Source organism: Sciurus carolinensis, chromosome 5 (assembly GCF_902686445.1).
Source record: "Sciurus carolinensis chromosome 5, mSciCar1.2, whole genome shotgun sequence".
Lineage (NCBI taxonomy): Eukaryota > Metazoa > Chordata > Mammalia > Rodentia > Sciuridae > Sciurus > Sciurus carolinensis.
The window spans coordinates 80,642,901-80,664,757 of record NC_062217.1 but is presented as its reverse complement, the minus strand read 5'-3'; the positions used below and the strand labels follow the sequence as shown (position 1 = coordinate 80,664,757).

The following is a 21,857-nucleotide window of genomic DNA, read 5'->3' as shown; positions in this document are numbered from 1 at the left end:
TATAACAGGATCACCAAGGCGTTTATTAAATTTAAATCTTATCAAAGGAAAAATTAATACAAAGGTTCTCATCAGGTACAGTTTTTCCATCAATGATCAATTTTTGATTGATCCTGTAGGTAGTAAAAAACCTAAAATGTTTATGTTTTTGTTGAGTAAATGAATCGAGTAGTTCAGTTGATTGTACCTATAATGTACATGACTATTTTTCTGCCCTTTAGCTCCTATTAACTGAATTTAATTTCAGAGTTTATTATAGGATAGGGAGTTGAAATTGTACAGGAATTCACATACCATATCAGCTTCTTGCTTAAACTTAATTAGAAAAGAACTGGTTCTGGAATTAAGACTCTTGGTAAAATTATTGAAATATAAAATTTGAATTTAAGACTTTTTTGAAGACTTGAAAGTTTTTGTCTACTGGTACTTAATTTTGTTTTGTTTTGTTTTGTTTTTTCTTTTAGTTTTAATTTTGCTTGCTGTTACTACTGATATCTGAGCCAAAGTGGTGCTGCTAAACTGAGAGAATCTCTGCAACTCATAAGTCAACAATTACATGGTAAGAGTGTATGCCTTTTACCTTGAAAGCCATTTAATTTCTATAACATCATAGTTTAGAAATTTAATTGGAAATATATCAAAATAATTTAATGTTTTTGGATATTTAATATTCAATATTAGCATTTTAATATAATATTTTAGAACTTTTTATAGTAATCAACAGGACATTAAAAGAAAAAATATGACTTGATATATTCATTTCATGTTAATTTTTTAATGACCTAGTAAACTGAGATCTAATTTTCTTCTCTACCTTTTTAGCTAGTTTGCTTTTTCTTTTCTGCAGTTTAGCCTGTTCTTTGTTGTCTGGATCTTACTAATAATGAATTGGTTTAAGAAGTCAAGATTTAAAAACAAACTAGTCAGTTTTACTATTATTCACTCTGATCTGAGGTTGGGGTAATTCAACTGTAGCTAAAATGAGGTTTTTGAATTATTTGTGTATTTCATCAATCTGTAATACTGTTTTTATTGATTGATTGATACCAGGAATTGAACCCAGGGACGCTTAGCCACTGAGCCACATCCCCAACCCTTTTTTATTTTTTATTTTGAGATGGGAGGGGGGTCTCACTAAGTTGATTAGGACCTTGATGAATTGCTAAGGTTAACTTTGAACTTGGAATTCTCTTGCCTCAGCCTCCCAAGTCACTGGATTACAGGTGTGCACATCCATACATACTCAGCTATATGGCTCTATTTTTGAGAGCAATATCTTTGAGAGAAAATTGAGGCGTAATGAGATATATGAAAGTAGTAGGGCAAGTCACTCCTTTCAGCTCCAACTTCTTCAAGTGAAAAATATTATCTGTCTTACCTGTTTTATAGAGTTGTAAAAATCAAATGAGGTGACATATAGAATTCTTTAATTTTTCTTTCTTTTCTTGAAGTATAGGCAGAGAATAATAAGTCTTTTGTTTTAAGATGGTATTGAGAGAAAACTTATGGTAATAGGATTCCATACAAGAAACTGAATGACTCTGATTTGGGCATATCATTATACTAATTTTACATAGGAAAATTGAGTTTTATTTCTATGCTTTTGTCTTTAGGGGTAATTTTTTTTTTTTTTTTTTTTTTTTTTAGGAATAGATCTGTGTTCTCTGACCACAGTAGAATTAAGCTAGAAGTCAGTGTCAGATAATTGGGAAATCCACAGATATTTCAAAAATAATCAGTCATATTCTGAAAACTCACAGGTCAAAGAATAAGTCATGAAGAAATACAAAAATATTCTAAATTGAATGAAAATGAAGACACAGCGTATCAAAATGTATGAGATACACCTAAAGGACTACTCTTAGGGAAATTTATAGTGTTAAATGCTTATGTTAGAAAACAAAAGTTTTGAAGCAGTCATCTAAGCTTTCACCTTAAGAAACCAGAGACTAAAGAACAAATTAGACCCAGAAAAAGAAGAGGAAGGAAATGACAGAGAGCAAAGTTGATGAAATGGAAAATAATCATAAAAATGTGGATTACAAAAAAATCAGTGAGGGTCTGGGGTTGTAACTCAGTGGTAGAGTGCTTACCTAGCATGTGTGAGGCACTGGGTTCAATCCTCAACATCATATAAAAATAAAGGTATTGTGCCCAACTACAACTAAAATATTTTAAAAAGGGAGAAATATTTAAAAAAATCAGTGAAATCAAGCTGGTTATTTGATACAGAGTAAATTTGATAAGCCTCTAGCCAGACTAATCAGGAACAAAGAAACAAAACAGAAATTCCTGTTACCAGAAAAGAAAGTGGCACTGTCCCTACAGATACTATAGATATTAAAAAAGACAATGAAGGGATATTATCATGTAATACATTTGATAACTAGAAAAATGGGCAAATTCTATCAAAGACACAAACTTTGATACCAGTTAAATACAAACTCATCAGGAAATAGAAGGGAGAGAAGATGATCTTATTTTAGAAGACCAGTATTACTCTGATACAAAAAAGATATTATTAATAAAACAGTACTAAATTGAATACAGTTAATGTTACTAGACCAAGTCTAACTGCTCACTTAAGAGCAGGGTAGTTAAGAGACAAAGTGTTGAAGCAAGGAGGGTGAATTTATTTTGAAAGTTGGCTAAAGGAGAAGATAGAAGACTTGTCACAAAGCCCATCTCTTTTAGAAGCTGATTTAGGGTGCTTTTTACAGGTGGTTTATACGTATCTTCCCATAGAGGGTGGGATCCTTCTTGCCTAGTCATGAAATGTTTTTAAGTTCTTCAAATCTCAAAAACAGAGATCATTTTTCCTCAGGCTATTTCTGTCACCAATTATTTACATATTACATATTGTATAAGCCATCTTGTTGATTGCCAGGCTCCCAAAAATGAAAGAAAACATCATTAATGCTTGGTTTCATTAGTTCTATACTACAGACTTCTAGTAATGAATGAAAACATCCTTAATGCTCAGATTCATTAAAATGAAGAGGTTAATCCATCATGCTTACGTGCCATTTATTTTGTAAGTGCAAGATTGGTTCAGTATTTGAATATTGGTATAGTTCATAATATTAACAGAATAAATAACAGAAGTTTGAAAAACACTATGGTCATCTTAATAGTTACAAGAAAAGTATTTAACAATACTCATCTTCCATTCATGATAAAAGCTGAGAAAAATTTAGTAATAGAATGCAAACTCTCACAAACTTAGAAAGGAACTTCCTCAACTTGCTAAAGATATCTGTGTAAAACTATAGGTAATATTGTAATTACTGGTAAAAGACTAATGCTTTCACCTAACATTAGGTGCAAAGCAAGGATGGTTACTGTCATTCCTATCCAATATGGTACTGGAGATCCCTGTTAACACAATAAAACAAGAAAAAGAAAAGGCATTCTGTTTGGGACAGAAAAATTATAAGTCAGATTCATAATTCACTTGACATGGAAGCCTAGGAAACGTACATTTAGACTTTCAGCCTATGTAAGGGAGAGCACAGAAGGAGTTGGGAATGGATGCTGAATGCTACTGTTACCAATTGGCCTAGGTTTCTTTTGCTTGTTTTGGATAGAAGTCATGAAAAGGTAAAAGTGAAGTTCCCTTATGTTGGGACTAATGACACGTTAACTAACTCAGGCTGACTCCTTACTCCCTGGCGAGTGAGCAAGATCAAGGCTCAAAGGCCGTTTCAAAGGTTCTTGAGGATAAACCGGACCACTGTCAGGGATTGGTTAACAACAGTTCTGCGAACGTGATCAGCTTGTGCTTGCCATATAGTCCAATGGGACTCTCGCCTGCGTGAATCCCTGTGCCTTGCTGACCTTTAAGCTGATTGGTTCCCGCCTAGCCCCCACCCTACATAAAAGCTGTGCGACTTCCTCAATAAATGAGTTCCTGCTGTGACGGGTCTCCCTGACGCGTCTGATTGTCCTCCACCCGGAGGGCTGGGAGCGGGCAGTCAGTCGGCCCTACCTATCCTGGTCTGACCTTGTTGGGGAGTGTCCCTTCCCTTGTTGCTGGTCGAGAAGGGCAAGGGGGCTTAAGACCCTGACACCCTTAGTGTTAGCAGCTCTTCACCCTTAGTATAACTCTATGCACAGGGTGTTAACAGCTTTCCTAACCATTCTTGGCAGTGCCTTTGAAGCCAGGTAGTATCTCTCGGCAGCTTTCAGGAACACTTGTAGTGGTTGGAGCTGGCAGCTTCTAGCTGCTTTTTCTTAGCTCTTCCACAACTCTCCACTGCTCTCTGGAGCTTTAAGCAGCTGTTAGGCATTCTTTAGGGCTAGTAGCCCTTATTACCAGCTTTTAATGCAACCATCTCTATCCATTCTACCCCAGATAAAAATCATAGGTAGTAATAGAACCATCCTAACAAAGCTTTATTTGAAACTACAGTCCAGCATAGGAAGTCAGTACATAGGATGCAGGTCCCAGACTGGCCTGATGAAGAAGTTCGCTTATTTAGCCAAACAGGGATAGGGTCACATGTGCACAGACTCCTATTGGCTAAATTTAACCTTTCTGCTTAGGCCAGCCTGCATAGGTGTATTAGGCCCATCTGTTCTGACTATTGTGGGCTGGGGAGGTGCTCTTGGCCTGCCAGAATGGGGACAGCTAACGGTGGGTGGAGGAATCCAAAGTGGCTACAGGTTGGAGTCCTCCTGGGTGACTAACTGTAGGTTGTCTGAAGCTGCTACAGCTGAAGCCAGATCTCCTGGAGCCACTGCAGGGCAGCTGTAGCCTGCAGCCATCTTGATGACAGCTGGGTTGGATCACTGAAGAAGTAGCCGCTTGATTGACAGCTGTGTGGCTTCTGTGGAAGTGGCAGGCTGAAGGTACTGCTGTTGCCAACTCTGATGGAACCTCAGGAGCAGTGGCAGCATTGATTATAGCCCAGTTAGATGAAGTAGCAGCCCCCAGTCTCTACCTTACCAAGCCAGCCATCTGTCCTCACTTCAGGGCAGTGCCAGTCTGGAGGTCAACAGAACAGACCTAGTGGGGCATGGTGGTTTCCCTTGTAACCATGACAGCAGTGGCAGTTTTTCTGGCAGCTGCATAATTGGTGGTTAGATTGGGCTTCCATGGTAGTAGTCATTTGATAGACAGTCCCTGCTGCATTTGCAGAAGTTGTGGTACTAAGTCCTAGTAACTTCCCCTGATGAGAATCCAGGAGTGAACCATTGATGATAATAGTCCATCTGGGCTTGGGGTCTGCAGTGGCCCCAGTATGAGTCCATCTGTGCCCAACCTAGGGCTGCTGCCTGGTTGTGCTCCAAGGTAGCAGCAGCTATAGTTGGGCATGGGGCAAGGACTTAACAACTGTGAGTGAAATACCTGGGAAGTTGTTCACTTCCACCGGTCCTGGGCTTATCTGTCATTAACAAAATGTCAATTCAGAAAGGAAGTTCCTGTGCAAAGGGTCAGTTGCACTTATTCTGGCTCCCTAGCAGACCCATCCCCATTTTTGATCTGACTCTGAAAGTCCTAAAACACTGCAACATTTGTATCACTTGTAGTTTTAAATCGCTATTTCCTTTAAAGTTAAAAGTGGGCATGTCTGGTGGGAAAGTTTCATTCAGCATTTTCTTACTTCTGATAGTATAACAGAAAATTGCATGTAGTACTTCAAAGGTATGCATTGGTTTAAATTCTATTACATAGCTTTTGTTTTTAAGTTAAAGAGGATTTCTAAAACAATGTTAAAATGTCCTCTTAAATTGTAAGAGGGCAAACATTTGTTAAATATATTATAGTTACCATTTATCTTTAGATTAGTCAAAATTGTTTTGGATGATTGCTCTCTATGCCTTAGAATAAATGGACATGTTTCATATTACATTATATGCCCCTTGTAATGCCTATTAGTTCTGCTCAGTATTTTTCCAAGTTATTTGTATATTTTTATCATGGGTAGCAGTATAGAGTTGAGGGACTCTTGAGTTCCGGTTCCAGTTGTCTGGGATAGTCACACAACAACACATTCAGTGGCTCTGGGTTGTTTTCCAGAAATTTTATCTCAATTGTAATGAAAGTTTTTCAGCCTGAGTAGAATGCTTAGAAATTTAAATAGATACGTGGTTTAAGAATTGTGTGACTTTTCTTTCTCTTTTTTTGGTGCTGGGGGTTGAACCCAGGGCACTTAATCACTGAGTCATGTCCCCAGCCCTTTTTTGTATTTTATTTAGAGATAGGATCTCACTGAGTTGCTTAGCATCTTGCTAAGTTGCTGAGGCTGGATTTGGACTCTCAATCCTCCTGCCTCAGCCTCCTGAGCTGCAGGGATTTCAGGCATGTGCCACCTTGCCCAGCAGTGACTTTCTATCTTAATGACACATTATATATCTTACCTTACTCTAAGGGAATCTTTACTGCAGAAACATAGGAAGACTCTGATATTGATAGACCTGATTTTGGATATAATTTCTTAAATTTACTAGTTTCATTAATTTGGGTAACCTACTTAACCTATCTGAGCCTTATTTCTTTATCTGTTAAATGTGAGCAATACCAGGCTAAAGTTGTAATGGGATATAAATAATACAATGTATATAAAATGTTTATGTGAAATGTTCTATTTCATCATTTAACTAACTTACCATTAGCTTTACGATTTTGATATTTTAGCTGATTTTCTATAGTTAACCAGAACCCTGAACACTGCTTTTTGATGGTGATCACTGTTATTCAGTGGGATTTGTTCAGAAGAATGGAGCTGATAGAATACCAAAGTTGGATGTTTTTAGATGAAGTACATAGTTTGTATACTTAACAAATTTTACTGTTTAGTATTTCTCTTCCTGCTTTTTCATGACTTAGAGAATTAGGAATATTTAATTAAAATAACCATTTAATTTATCTTTATTTCATGAGTGCAGTTTTAGTTTCCAGAAATAATACTATCACAGTTAAAAAAAAAAAATATATATATATATATATATATATTTAGTTATAGGTGAACACAGTACCTTTATTTTATTTTTATGTGGTGCTGAGAATCGAACCTAAGGCCTCAAGCATGCTAAGTGAGCACTCCACCACTGAGCCATAACCCCAACCCGCACAAAGTGTTTTGTTTCTAAAACACAGAAACTCAAGGTTAGTAGCATTCACACTGGGAACTGCCAGGTGAACTACACAGATTTACTGCTCTTTTAACCTTATCCTGTTTTATTTTGTCCATTCAAACAAAATTGCAAACCTTTGACCAACATTAATCAACAATAGTGGCAATTTGGGACTGGGGTGTATTTCTACCATGTACATAGCATGCCTGAGGCCCTGATTTCAATCCTACCAGTGAAAGAAAAGTGATTTTCTATGATTCAGCTTCATGATTGGGGGCATGGTGACAGTGTTTTCTTTACCTACTTGGCAAACTATCCAATTTTGCATTTTATAATAATTTTTCCCTTAGAATTTTAAGTTTATTTTAAATGCATTTTGGATTTTCTTTTGTGATTTATATAGTGAATATCATTTTCAGATAATTGATGCCCAAGTGTTAGAGAGAAATATGTGATAAATATATCATTCTTAACCAGAAGAGTTCATACTAATGGAAAGACTTGTAATTTATGGTTAACTACATGATTAGAAAGAAAAATTAGAGGTTTTTGAGAATTAACTTGATTGGAAGAAGTCATAGGGCTTTATAAATCTAAAAATTATTTGGGAATTTTTCAGATTCTTTGAGATCAGTAGTTTTCAGAAAGTCAGGTCTCTCTAGCAAGTGTTAAAACACTTTCAGTGGTTTTAGCTTTAAAATATTTATTTATTTTTAAAATATTTTTTAGTTGTCAACAGTTGTTGATTGATTGATTGATTGTGCTGAGGATGGAACCCAGTGCCTCACACATGTGCTCTACCACTGAACCATGTTCCCCGCCCCTAGAATATTTATTGATGTATTTTAATAATAAAACAATGCAGCTTTAGCTAAATTTTGTGCTTGTAAAATGCTTGTAAGTCATGTTTTCATTATATCTTGAATAAGGAGCTAATGATTTTAGTTTTATTTAAAACCATTAATTTGACAAATATTTAGTTTGCATTATAAAAAAATAATATGTAGAGGATCACTTGTGAGCTTTTTATATACTTCATAGTATGATTATAGAGTGATTATAATGTTGATAAGTTGCTTCCTTCTTTTCCTGTGCAATTAATAAGAAGAGGGAGGTAGTTAAAATTTTTAATTTGTAAGGCAAACATTTTTTTTTTAATATGAACAGTATCTAGTGTTTATATTCTACTTTATAACTTTTAGGGGGATTTTAGATGTTTTATCTCATTGCAGCCTTTTGCTTCTTTATTTTAAATAAGGACTTGAGGTTCATCAGGGTCTTAAGTGACTTATCCCAGGTGGTATAGCTTTTGTAGAATCTGAACCTTCTTCCTATCTTACCATCTGCTTGTTTGGCTACTGGGCTGAATTTCGAGGCCTCTTGCAGATGAGCTATTTATGGTCAGGCTGTTTTAAGACATATATTCTGTAAGTTGGTAGAATAAATACTCCTCAGATGAGGGAATTCTCAAAGATGAAGACTTTCGTTAGAAATTTGATTAGCATTTCTTTTTATTGTTCTTATCATATCCTTGTAAGTACTCTTGGAGATGTGTCTGATTGCTAAATTTATCTTTCAGGTGTTCTTTTTTGTATCATAATATCTAGTCTGTGTCTGTGGCTAATGGTAGACTTTTTACTTGGCCATCTTGTTAGCATGGAAATATTAAATGTTCATTGATCTCCCATTTTGTCACTATTTTATGTATCTCCACTGATCCAATTTTAAGACTTTTTATTGAGGCATGGTTGACTTAAAATAAATAAGATGTGCTTATTTAAAATGTACCATTTGATAAACTTTGAAAGGTATATACATTGCCAGTCTGACTAGGGTTCTTTGCTTATTGATTCAAGACAGAAATCAAGAAAAGGCAAAGCATAGCTCTTTTGGTGTTGTCAGCTCTGGACTCCTAGTGTTACCAGCTTAGCTTTGGGCCCTTTTGCTCAATTTGAGATAGAAATGACAAAAAAGCAAAGCAACACCAGCCAAATGAATCTTTTCTGGTGCTTATGCTTTTCTAGCACAAGGAAGACAGTGCATGGGATAAGGCTCTGGGACTGGCGCCCTGAGGGTGTAGTGAGCAAAGCATATAGCCAAAAAGATGGGCTCACAGAGGCACACAGTCTGTCGTTACACGTGATAGCAGGATTTCTATACTTGTTTTGTCAGTCCTTTGCTTTGGGTACCAGGAGTTGCATTTGACATGGTGATCTGTTCATGTGCATTGGATCTTTCTGCACTTGGCTCCCAAGAGATGATGGAGGTGATTACTACTGCTATCCTGGGAGGCTGCAGGAAAATCCCTTTACAGGATCCATCTGCTGAGACTCAGCAGTGGTGGCAGCAGCCCTATTAGTGGCAGAAGATTGGCCAGAAGGGAAACTGTGGGGACTGAGGGTCTGCCTTGCAGGGTCAAGTGTCCAAGCTGCACTAGAGATGGGTGTACTAGGACTTGTCCAGTTCTGGACAGACCTGCTGCTCTGTGGGGCCAGAGGGACTTGTACCTGGTGGCTTCTCTGCATTTGCTGGCACAGGTTGTTGCCGCAATTGTTGCTGAGCAGGAGGGTGGTACCAGTGGTGGTCAGGACCCTGCTGCAGGTCCACAGGGAGGATAAACTTTTCCAAAGTGACTGCATGGCACATGAGAGTGCCATTTTCTACACATCCTCATGAACATTTGATATGGTCAGTCTTCTAATAGTTATGCAGTGATATCTTGTGACTTTGATTTTTCTCTTTGTGATTACTACCAGCATTTAGCATCTTAGGCTTATTTGCCATCTGTGTATCTTCTTTGGCAAAGTATCTATTCAAAGTTTTGCTCGCTTAAAATGTAGTTTTTTAAGTTGAGTTTTGACAGCTCTTATGTATTTTCTGTGTGAGATTTATTTCAAGGCTTATCATTTGCACTTTCCATTTTATTAGCTCCCCCTCCCTTCTTACCTCAGAAATGAAATTCTTGAGAGTGAGATGATAAAAAAAATTTTTTTAGTATTAACTCCTTGCTATTCTCATCTTACTTTTATTCTCTTCTTACTTTTCTTCCCCTTTCTCAGGATATTTGGTTTGCATTCTCTTTTCTTGGTGCTAGCTTCTCAGCTGACCGTACATTAATCAATCTATGTGAGAGGTGGCCCCTCCTGAAGACACGAGTGACCCTAATTAGTGTATATTTTTGTTTGGTTTGGGGATGGCCAGCCATTGTTTCTTTAATCTGGGGATCTGCTATTCTGGTTCTGATTAGCATTGACTTAGCTTCCCTGTTGAACAGTTTAGGCCTGTTCTCAAGTACCTCAAAAGGTACTTGTCGGAAACCAGAACACGGATTTCAACTTTATAATGACAACATTGAAGACAACTTATCAACATCCAACAATTAATTTATTAAGTGTTGTTTAATTCTGATTTAATCGTATTATACTTACTGAATAATTTCTACGCTTTGCGATTTGTCGGCTTTTTTGTATGTGTGACCTAATTCGTGGTCATATTTTACGGCTTTTCCTTGCATTTTTACATTTTCTTACAACATTTAAAAATAAATATAAAGCCTGGTTGTCTTATTCAACTTTTTTTTTTTTTTTTGGCATTGTGGATTGAATCCAGGGGTATTTAATCACTGAGCCATATCCCCAGGCCTTTAATTTTTTAAGTTTTTATTTTGAGACAGGGTCTCACTAAGTTGCGTAGGGCCACTCTAAATTGCTGAGTCTGGCTTTGAGCTTGCGATCCTTTTGTCTCAGTCTCCAAAGTTGCTGAGATTATAGGTGTGTGCTACTACACCTGGCTCAACTCTCTCTCTCTCTCTTTTTATTGTTTCTGAGAAAAATATTTCAGATCTTCTTCAAAGAAGATCACAAAGATTCATGGTTTTCATCTTTTTAATGGATTTTTACCTATTAGATGTGAAATGTGTTTGCTCCATCTGTTTTGTTGCTTTTCACTTTTTCAGTTGTATCTTACATTGTTGAACCTGCCCCTTCTGTTGTTACTCTGATGTATCTTTTTATTCTCTTATTTTCATCCTTCCCAGTTGCTTCATTTTAGATGTGCTCTTGAATACTTTTTTTTTTTTTTTAATTTCAAATGTTTGCATGTTGCTTTCCCTTAATGTAGAGAGATATTCGGTGTGGTGGGTAAAAACATGGATTCTAGGTCCAGTCTGCCTGGGTTTGAATTCAGGCTCTGCCATAAAATGCCTACATACTATTAGCTAAGTTTTCTTAACACAGTGTCTCAGTTTATTTTTTCCCTTTAAAATGAAATATTCATAGTTTCAGTCTCACTTTGTAAAAATTGAGTTATGTAAAATGTTTGGTACTTGGCACATTGTTTAAGGCTTATCTATTAATATGTGAATTTACCCTTTGACATTTATTATAATTATTTGGAAAGGCAGTATTAGTATGCCTTCTTTCTATTTAAAAAAAATCTTTTTCTTATCCATTATTGTTTTTATTACAGTTTTTTTCTTGTAATGGTTTGTTACTGATACATCAAGTATCTTCTCATTGTACTAAATTAAAGCATTATTTATACAACTAATACTTAAATATATTTTTCTTTAGAACCTTTAACATATTTGAGGTTAAAGTGCTCCTTGAATCTCTCTTGCACTTACTCCCAGTAGAGATAACCCATTGTTATGAATTTGGGATTCTTTAAAAAATATTTTTTAGTTGTAGATGGACACAGTACCATTTTTTTATTTTTATTTTTAGGTGGTGCTGAGGTTTGAATCCAGGGCCTCATGCATGCTAGGTGAGCACGCTACTACTGAGCCACAACCCTAGCCCAGATTTGAGATGTTTTATTCCAGAGTTTTGATATGTTTATACACAATATACTACAGGAGTGTGTAGTATTTTTTACATAATGGTATAAGTTATTCTGAATCTTACTCTTTTCATTCATCACTATGTTTTGGAGATCACTCTATGCATTTTTTTTTATCTTGTTGCTGCCTTTTCCTGTTGATAGTCATTTCTACTTTTTCAGTATGTCAGTCATTGTTGCAGTGAACATTCTTGTACATGAATCCTTGTGCACAGTGAGGATGTTTCCCTCAGAATAAGAAGTGTAAATGCTCTCTCAACAATATGCAGATGATTGCTTTTATTAGATGTAGTTCTTTGGAACTCTGCTTCTCTGCAATTTTTCTAGGACTTGATAGAGACACATGCACATTTTTACTAATCTGTGAAGGGAAAAACAGTATTTATTGTTCTCTGCTCTCCTGATTTATGAGGGAGAGTGGGTGTCATCTTATCTCTTGGTTGGCTGTCATTTGTGTTTCTTGCTTGGAACTTGCCTCATTCTTCCTGTTATGTTCCACAGCCATGCTTGCTGATGTTCACAACCTTCCTGTCATATTTTTGGTTGGTGGTTTCATCCTTTGATCTTTTGAAGGTTATTTTCATATATATTGTTCAGATATTTGAAGTATAGTTTTTCTTCATCACTACTATGGATTTGAAACCAAAGGGGAAACCTAGACTAGGCATTCTGTTTGTTGTCCTTAACTACCCTTGTTTGTTTTTTCAGTCCTCCAGTTCAGATTATGTAATTTATGAAACGATTTCCTCTAAGTGAACTATTATTATTCACACATATATGTCAGCTCACATACCATACAAACCTAGTCTTAAATGTGTTATTTTAGTTCAGAAATATGCCTAGCATGCGTTAGGTCCCCAAAGAACAGTAGAACTGGACATGATGGTGAATGCTTGTAATTCCAATGACTCAGGAGGCTGAGGCAGGAGTATTGCAAGTTCAAGGCTAGCCTGAGCAACTTAGCAATACCCTGTCTCAAAAATAAAAAGATACAACAGACCCACACCAAGGTACATTATAATTAAAATACTTAACATACAAAATAAAGACAGAATTTTAAAGGCGGTGAGAGAAAAGAACCAAATTACATTCAGGGGGAAACCAATACGGATATCAGCAGATTTTTCAATCCAGACCCTAAAAGCTAGAAGGGCCTGGAACATTTTTCAAGCTCTGAAAGAAAATGGATGCCAACCAAGAATCTTATACCCGGCAAAACTTACCTTCAAATTTGATGATGAAATAAAGTCATTCCATGATAAACAAAAGCTAAAAGAATTTACAAAAAGAAAGCCAGCATTACAGAACATTCTCAGCAAAATATTCCATGAGGAAGAGATAAAAAACAAAGAAGCAAATCAGCAAAGGGAGGAATTATCCTAAAGGAACTGTCAAATAAAGGAGGAACCAAGTTGTGTCAAAAAAATAAATAAATAAATAAATAAAATTTTAAAAATGAACCAAATGACCAGGAATACAAATCATATCTCAATAATAACCCTGAATGTTAATGGCCTGAATTCATCAATCAAAAGACATAGACTGGCAGATTGGATTAAAAAGAAAGATCCAACAATATGTTGCCTACAAGAGACTCACCTCATAGAAAGAGATACCCATAGACTAAAGGTGAAAGGATGGAGAAAAACATACCATGCACATGGACTCAGCAAAAAAGCTGGAGTATCCATCCTCATTTCAGATAATGTGGACTTCAAGCCAATGTTAGTCAGAAGGGATAAAGAAGGACATTTCATACTGCTTAAGGGAAGCATAAATCAGCAAGATATAACAATCATAAACATCTATGCCCCAAACAGTGGCTCATCCATGTATGTCAAACAAATCCTTCTCAATTTTAGAAACCAAATAGACGATAACACAATAATACTAGGTGATTTTAACACGCCTCTCTCACCACTGGACAGATCTTCCAAACAAAAATTGAACAAAGAAACCATAGATCTCAATAACACAATCAATAATTTAGACTTAACAGACATTTATAGAATATACCATCCAACCAAGAGTGAATACACTTTCTTCTCAGCAGCACATGGATCCTTCTCTAAAATAGACCATATATTATGCCACAAAGCTAATGTTAGCAAATACAAGAAGATAGAGACACTACCTTGTATTCTATCAGATCATAATGGATTGAAGTTAGAAATAAATGAAAGAGTAAAAAACAGAAACTACTCCAAAACCTGGAGATTAAACAATATGCTATTATATGATGAATGTATAACAGAAGATATTAGGAAAGAAATTAAAAAATTCTTAGAGGTAAACGAGAACAAAGAAACATCATATCAAAATCTCTGGGACACTATGAAAGAAGTACTTAGAGGAAGCTTTATTTCATGGAGCGCATTCAATAAAAGAAGTAAAACTCAACAAATAAACGATCTAACACTACAGCTCAAAGCCCTAGAAAAAGAAGAACAGACCAACACCAAAAGTAGTAGAAGACAGGAAATAGTTAAACTCAGAGCTGAAATCAACAAAATTGAAACAAAAGAAACAATACAAAAAATTGACAAAATAAATAGTTGGTTCTTCGAAAAAAGAAACAAAATTGATAAACCTTTAGCCACACTAACAAAGAGAAGACGAGAAAAAACCCAAATCACTAAAATTCGGGATGAACAAGGAAATATCACAACAGACACGACTGAAATACAAACATAATTAGAAGCTATTTTGACAACCTATACTCCAACAAAATAGAAAATTTCGAAGACATCAGCAGGTTTCTAGAGACATATGAATTGCCTAAACTGAACGAGGAGGACATACACAATTTAAATAGACTAATTTCAAGTAATGAAATTGAAGAAGTCATCAAAAGCCTACCAACAAAGAAAAGTCCAGGACCAGATGGGTTCTCAGCCGAGTTCTACAAAACCTTTAAAGAAGAGCTCATTCCAATACTTCTCAAAGTATTCCATAAAATAGAAGAGGAGGGAACCCTCCCAAACTCATTCTGTGAAGCCAATATTACCCTGATACCTAAACCAGACAGAGACACATGGAGGAAAGAAAATTTCAGACCAATATCCTTAATGAACATCGACGCAAAAATTCTCAACGAAATACAGCACCCCTTCACGCTCAAAACACTAGAAAAAATAGGGATAGTGGGAACATTCCTTAACATTGTTAAGGCCATTTACACTAAGCCTATGGCTAATATCATTCTAAATGGTGAAAAACTGAAAGCATTCCCCCTAAAAACTGGAACAAGGCATGGATGCCCTCTTTCACCATTTCTTTTCAATATCATCCTTGAGCAATTAGACAGACCAAAGAAATTAAAGGGATACGAATAGGAAAAGAAGAACTTGAACTATCCCTATTTGCTGATGATATGATTCTATACTTAGAGGAACCAGGAAATTCCACCAGAAAACTTTTAGATCTCATAAGTGAATTCAGTAAAGTAGCGGGATATAAGATCAATGCACATAAACCTAAGGCACTTTTATACATAAGTGATGAATCTTCAGAAAGAGAAATTAGAAAAACTACCCCATTCACAATAGCTTCGAAAAAAATAAAATACTTGGGAATCAATCTCACAAAAGAGGTGAAAGACCTCTATAATGAGAACTACAGAACACTAAAGAAAGAAATTAAAGAAAACCTTAGAAGATGGAAAGATCTCCCATGTTCTTGGATAGGAAGAATTAATATTGTCAAAATGGCCATACTACCAAAAGTGCTATACAGATTCAATGCCATTCCAATTAAAATCCCAATGATGTACCTTACAGAAATAGAGCAAGCAATTATGAAATTCATCTGGAAGAATAAGAAACTCAGAATAGCTAAAGCAATCCTCAGCAGAAAGAGTGAAGCAGGGGGTATCGCAATACCAGATCTTCAACACTATTACAAAGCAATAGTAACAAAAACGGCATGGTATTGGTACCAAAATAGAAAGGTGGATCAATGGTACAGAATAGAGAACACGGACACAAACCCAAATAAATACAATTTTCTCATACTAGACAAAGGGGCCAAAAATATGCAATGGAGAAAAGATAGCCTCTTCAACAAATGGTGCTGGGAGAATTGGAAATCCATATGCAACAGAATGAAACCAAACCCATATCTCTCACCATGAATGAAACTAAACTCAAAATGGATTAAGGATCTCGGAATCAGACCAGAGACCTTGCATCTTATAGAAGAAAAAGTAGGTCCAGAGCTTCAACATGTCGGCTTAGGACCAGACTTCCTCAACAGGACTCCCATAGCACAAGAAATAAAATCAAGAATTAATAACTGGGATAGATTCAAACTAAAAAGTTTTCTCTCAGCAAAGGAAACTATCAGCAATGCGAAGAAAGAGCCTACAGAGTGGGAGAAAATCTTTGCCAATCATACTTCAGATAGAGCACTAATCTCCAGAATCTATAAATAACTCAAAAAACTCTACACTAAGAATGCAAATAATCCAATCGACAAATGGGCTAAGGAAATGAATAGACACTTCACAGAAGAAGATCTACAAGCAATCAACAAACATATGGAAAAATGTTCAACATCTCTACTAATAAGAGAAATGCAAATCAAAACCACCCTAAGATTCCATCTCACCCCAATTAGAATGGCGATTATCAAGAATACAAGCAACAACAGGTGTTGGCGAGGATGTGGGGAGAAAGGTACACTCATACATTGCTGGTGGGGCTGCAAACTAGTGCAGTCACTCTGGAAAGCAGTATGGAGACTCCTTAGAAAACTTGGAATGGAACCACCATTTGACCCAGCTATCCCACTCCTTGGCCTATACCCAAAGGACTTAAAATCAGCATATTACTAGAGATACAGCCACATCAATGTTCATAGCTGCTCAGTTCACAATAGCCAGATTGTGGAACCAACCTAGATGTCCTTCAGTTGATGAATGGGTAAAGAAACTGTGGTATATATACAATGGAATATTACTCAGCCATAAAGAATGATAAAATTATGGCATTTGCAGGCAAATGGATGAAATTGGAGAATATCATGCTAAGTGAGATAAGCCAATCTCAAGAAACCAAAGGACGAATGATATCGCTAATAAGTAGATGATGACACATAATGGGGGGTGGGAGGGGTTAGTGTTAGGGTTACAGTTAGGGTTAGGGAGGGGGGCAAGAATGGAAGAAGGAAGGACTGTATAGAGGGAAAAGAGGGCTTAGAGGGGTGGGGGGAAGGGAAAAAATAACAGAATGAATCAAACAACATTACCCTATGTAAATTTATGGTTACACAAATGGTATGCCTTTATGCCATGTACAGAGAAACAACATGTATCCCATTTGTTTACAATAAAAAAAAATAAAATAAAAAATAAAAAGAAATGGTGATGTAGCTCAGTGGTAAAGCATGCCTGGGTTCAATTCCCAGTACAAAATAAAATAAAGTAGATAAGATACTGTCCCAAATTGAAGAAATAAGAGATTATCCTTCCTTGCTCTGGGAATTGCAGTTTTCTTTATCTTACCCCATATGACAGTGTTTCTCTAAGTCTCTTTAGAGACTAAGTATATATCCTAGTCTTACCCATACTTCTTGTCCAGATGTCAAATGGAATTTGAGTTACCAAGAGCTAGACTGAATCCTGGTGTGCAGAGATCTAGATAGACTGCTTCCCTGACCTGGGAAGTTTTTAAGAGAGTACACAAATATCTGGGTCTGTGCCCAGGTATTAACCTAGGACCGATCATGTTATAAAAAGCCATGTATATTGAAAGTGCAAAACTGAGTAAGATAGGGGGTCTAAAGCTTATGCATGTAATCAGGAAGGAGGCAGTATGAGGAATTCAGGGATCAAACAAAATCATCAGTTTATTAAAATATCTGATAAAAATGCAAACTTAGAAATGTAGACCAACTCTTTTTATAGTCACAGATGACCATTCATGACAAATGGTCAGGAGCTTAGAGTTAAACATTGGGAGGAACTTTTAGGCGTAGAGAGAAGGAAAATTTATAGAAGCATTAATTAGAAGTTAATGATAATTTGTATATTAGGACAATTTATTTACCTTGTCTGCATTTATATCCTTGTAAGATGCAGAGATGAAGTAACCTTGACTTATTGGCATATTTACAAATTGAGCTCAGAGGTAACATTTATAAATGGGGGCATGGTGGGCAGAATACCAGTGGAAAATGAGATTGGGATTATAAAGTCCACTCTATGATCTGGGGGATTATGAGTCTCATGGTTTCAGTCTTTGTAAGATAAAGAAGTTGGTCTAGATATCCAGGGTTCCTTTTATCTTCAAAAGTATGTTCTTTATTAACTAACTGACTGTCTCTGGATGGTCAAAACACAGAAGGAAAATAGTTCATGGTAACAGCATCCATCCCACACTGTACTGTAACTTATGTATCTGTCTCTCTCACTAAACCATTAACTCCTCAAGGAGGGGAATTTCATTTTTACTATTTTTGTCTGTTTATGCTTTTAATTTCTACCAGCTAGAGCAGTGTTTGAAGAGTGGTTGAGTCCAGTGTGGTAGTTTCTGAAATTGAACTGAGTATCTGACTGAAAGAGGAAACAAACAAACAAACAAACAACTTGAGGGAACCTAGGAGACCAAATCTGTTTTTAGAATGGAACACAAGTCCACTTTAATTAAGAAGCTCGCACAGTGTCATGCAGTGTGAGGGCAGAACTGGGACTAGACCCCAGGTCCCCCAGTTCCTAATGCAGTGTTGTTTAATGGAATCTTTTTGTCTCTAACCCTGCAGAAACATACAGATCACATTGCAAATTGCAACAGCAAACAATTATCTCAGTGAATACTCCAATTACATTTCTGGGGACTGGGGTCATGGCTCAGTAGTAGAATGCTTGCCTAGCACATGTGAGGCACTGGGTTAGATCCTCAGTAGCACATTAAAAATAAGTAAGTAAAATAAAGTTGCAGATGTACCCATCTATAACTAATATATATATAACTATAACTAATATATATATATATTAATTTATATATAATTTATATATATATACCTATATATTATATAAATTTACATATATGTGTGTGTGTGTGTGTGTGTGTGTGTGTGTGTGTGTGTATATTCTGTGCTAGGTCTTCTCCCCTCTCTCCCAAATGATAACTTTTCTCTAAAGTATAACTAAAAGAAGAGGTAAGGTATGGCTCTATAGGATCAATTAACAGATGGGAAGTTCAAGCCCTCGCTTTGGCAGTGGAAATGTAATGTAATTAGTGACTGTTTTCTGGGAAATGTCAGTAGGCACTTGACTTCTCGCAGGGTGGCATAAACTGAGGTAGGCTGAGGCAATCCTTGCCCTTGAAAATATAACAGGCACAGTGAGATGGAAAGGAAGAGGAAGTGTTTGGCCAGGATCATGTCACTCTACGTGGGCATTTGCACAGGACCACTTCTGCCAGGATCACTTTTATCCTGAGGTGAGCACAAGTAAGTGTGAGTAAAAAGTCAAATGTGTTTGGTGTGCACACATTTAGTTCTCTATAATGTTATCTGTACTGCCTGATTTAGCTCTCCCATGTCCTATACTCTTAATTACCTGGCATGCAGCAATGAGAGCAAAGGTTACTGGCACATCAGGAATAGAAAAGACAGAATCATTAATACTGCCAAGTTCTGCAAACTATGAGTTCTAAAAATTTGCAGGGTAGTCTTTTTGCCTTTATATTGGAGAAAAAATATGTATCACAAATCTTTTGAATCTTGTACACTCATCCCTTCCTAACTATTAGTAATACAATTTTGAAACATGTAACAGTAACTTAATGAAGTTAATAGGTTACTCATAGCTGCGTCAACCCTTTCTGCAATGGCAGTACATACACCATGGAAGGATCACAGATGTGGGTTTCAGTTTAATTCATTCAGACTATTGCAGTACAGTCTATGCATGAAAACTGTTATCTGTGCTAATCCAGCAATGCTATTCTGTTCTTTGCAATATAGTTTGCTCACTTTGGGGTCTGCACACATGAAAACTGAGTATATTCACCATTCACACATCCAGAAAGTCAGTTTGCTGTTTTTTTTCCTCTTTTGTGAATGTAATTAGCACTTTTAAAGTCTTAAAAGAAAAAGCTGATATGTTAATTTTGTTCTTACTATGATAGCAGAGTGTTTCTCTTACAATTGGGATGTAAAAAGTTGGGAGAGAACATTGCTTCTATTGAAAGAAAACCAAAAAGCCAGATGATCCTCAAAGTAATAATTTTTCTTAAATCCCCAGAAGTGACAACCCCTCCTGAGGAGATATAGGACATTTGGTTATTACATTTAATAGCAGAGCACAAGAGAAACAGGTGACCACCACAGAAATGAGTAAGAAGGTATCAGTTAAAATTTTAGTGAAATAATGAATTCTTTTTTTTTTGTAAACAAATGGGATACATGTTGTTTCTCTGCCTGTACATGGCATAAAGGCATACCATTTGTGTAATCATAAATTTACATAGGGTAATGTTGTTTGATTCATTCTGCCATTTTTTTCCCTTCTCCCCCACCCCTCCCACCCCTCCCCTCCCTCTTTACAGTCCTTCCTTCCTCCATTCCTGCCCCCCTCCCTAAACCCAACTCCAACCCCAACACTAACCCCTCCCACCCCCCATTATGTGTCATCATCCACTTATTAGTGATATCATTCTTCCTTTGGTTTTTTGAGATTGGCTTATCTCACTTAGCATGATATTCTCCAATTTCATCCATTTGCCTGCAAATGCCATAATTTTATCATTCTTTATGGCTGAGTAATATTCCATTGTATATATATATACCACAGTTTCTTTATCCATTCATCAGTTGAAGGACATCTAGGTTGGTTCCACAATCTGGCTGTTGTGAACTGAGCAGCTATGAACATTGATGTGGCTGTATCTCTGTAATATGCTGATTTTAAGTCCTTTGGGTATAGGCCAAGGAGTGGGATAGCTGGGTCAAATGGTGGTTCCATTCCAAGTTTTCTAAGGAGTCTCCATACTGCTTTCCAGAGTGACTGCACTAATTTGCAGCCCCACCAGCAATGTATGAGTGTACCTTTCTCCCCACATCCTCGCCAACACCTGTTGTTGCTTGTATTCTTGATAATCGCCATTCTAATTGGGGTGAGATGGAATCTTAGGGTGGTTTTGATTTGCATTTCTCTTATTAGTAGAGATGTTGAACATTTTTCCATATGTTTGTTGATTGCTTGTAGATCTTCTTCTGTGAAGTGTCTATTCATTTCCTTAGCCCATTTGTCGATTGGATTATTTGCATTCTTAGTGTAGAGTTTTTTGAGTTATTTATAGATTCTGGAGATTAGTGCTCTATCTGAAGTATGATTGGCAAAGATTTTCTCCCACTCTGTAGGCTCTTTCTTCGCATTGCTGATAGTTTCCTTTGCTGAGAGAAAACTTTTTAGTTTGAATCTATCCCAGTTATTAATTCTTGATTTTATTTCTTGTGCTATGGGAGTCCTGTTGAGGAAGTCTGGTCCTAAGCCGACTGTTGAAGCTCTGGACCTACTTTTTCTTCTATAAGATGCAAGGTCTCTGGTCTGATTCCGAGATCCTTAATCCATTTTGAGTTTAGTTTCGTTCATGGTGAGAGATATGGGTTTGGTTTCATTCTGTTGCATATGGATTTCCAATTCTCCCAGCACCATTTGTTGAAGAGGCTATCTTTTCTCCATTGCATATTTTTGGCCCCTTTGTCTAGTATGAGAAAATTGTATTTATTTGAGTTTGTGTCCGTGTTCTCTATTCTGTACCATTGATCCACTTTTCTATTTTGGTACCAATACCATGCCGTTTTTGTTACTATTGCTTTGTAATAGTGTTGAAGATCTGGTATTGCGATACCCCCTGCTTCACTCTTTCTGCCGAGGATCGCTTTAGCTATTCTGGGTTTTTTATTCTTCCAGATGAATTTCATAATTGCTT

At 36.5% G+C, this 21,857-nt stretch overlaps 1 protein-coding gene across 3 annotated transcripts in view; it reads left to right on the top strand.

Moving 5' to 3' along the window:
• Positions 1 to 21,857, top strand: part of Wasf3 (WASP family member 3) — a 145,440-nt gene that overhangs the window by 53,620 nt on the left and 69,963 nt on the right. For all 3 annotated transcript variants that reach the window (XM_047554260.1, XM_047554258.1, XM_047554259.1), the window contains exon 2: positions 465 to 559. The gene's annotated coding sequence lies outside the window, so the exon portion shown is untranslated. The remainder of the gene's footprint in view (positions 1 to 464; positions 560 to 21,857) is intronic.